Source organism: Bison bison, unplaced genomic scaffold (genome assembly GCF_000754665.1).
Source record: "Bison bison bison isolate TAMUID 2011002044 unplaced genomic scaffold, Bison_UMD1.0 scf7180017864367, whole genome shotgun sequence".
Lineage (NCBI taxonomy): Eukaryota > Metazoa > Chordata > Mammalia > Artiodactyla > Bovidae > Bison > Bison bison.
Genome location: NW_011494939.1, coordinates 5,598,393 through 5,598,647, shown reverse-complemented (window position 1 = coordinate 5,598,647; position 255 = coordinate 5,598,393). Strand labels below are relative to the sequence as shown.

General features: G+C 46.7%; 1 pseudogene; it reads right to left on the bottom strand.

Annotated features, from left to right (window-relative positions):
- The window catches only part of LOC105000040, an 8,543-nt pseudogene that overhangs the window by 1,378 nt on the left and 6,910 nt on the right, over window positions 1-255 (bottom strand).

Genomic DNA, 255 nt, shown 5'->3' with positions numbered 1-255 from the left:
ATTCCTCTCTTCCAATCCCACCCTGGGAAGCACAGCCTCTTTTGCCCAGTATATCTCCCTTCCCTGAGCCAGTTCCGCCAGTCCCTCTCACCCTTCTCTTCTCAAGAGCTGGAGGGGCCATACTGATGAGGAGGGTGCCACTGGCAGGGAGTAAGTCATTCATCATGAGCAGGAAGACATTGTAGCCCAGCAGAAGAGTTATCTTGAATGAGGCAAGGTTCTTTTTTAAATTATTATTATTTTTTTTTAATCAGT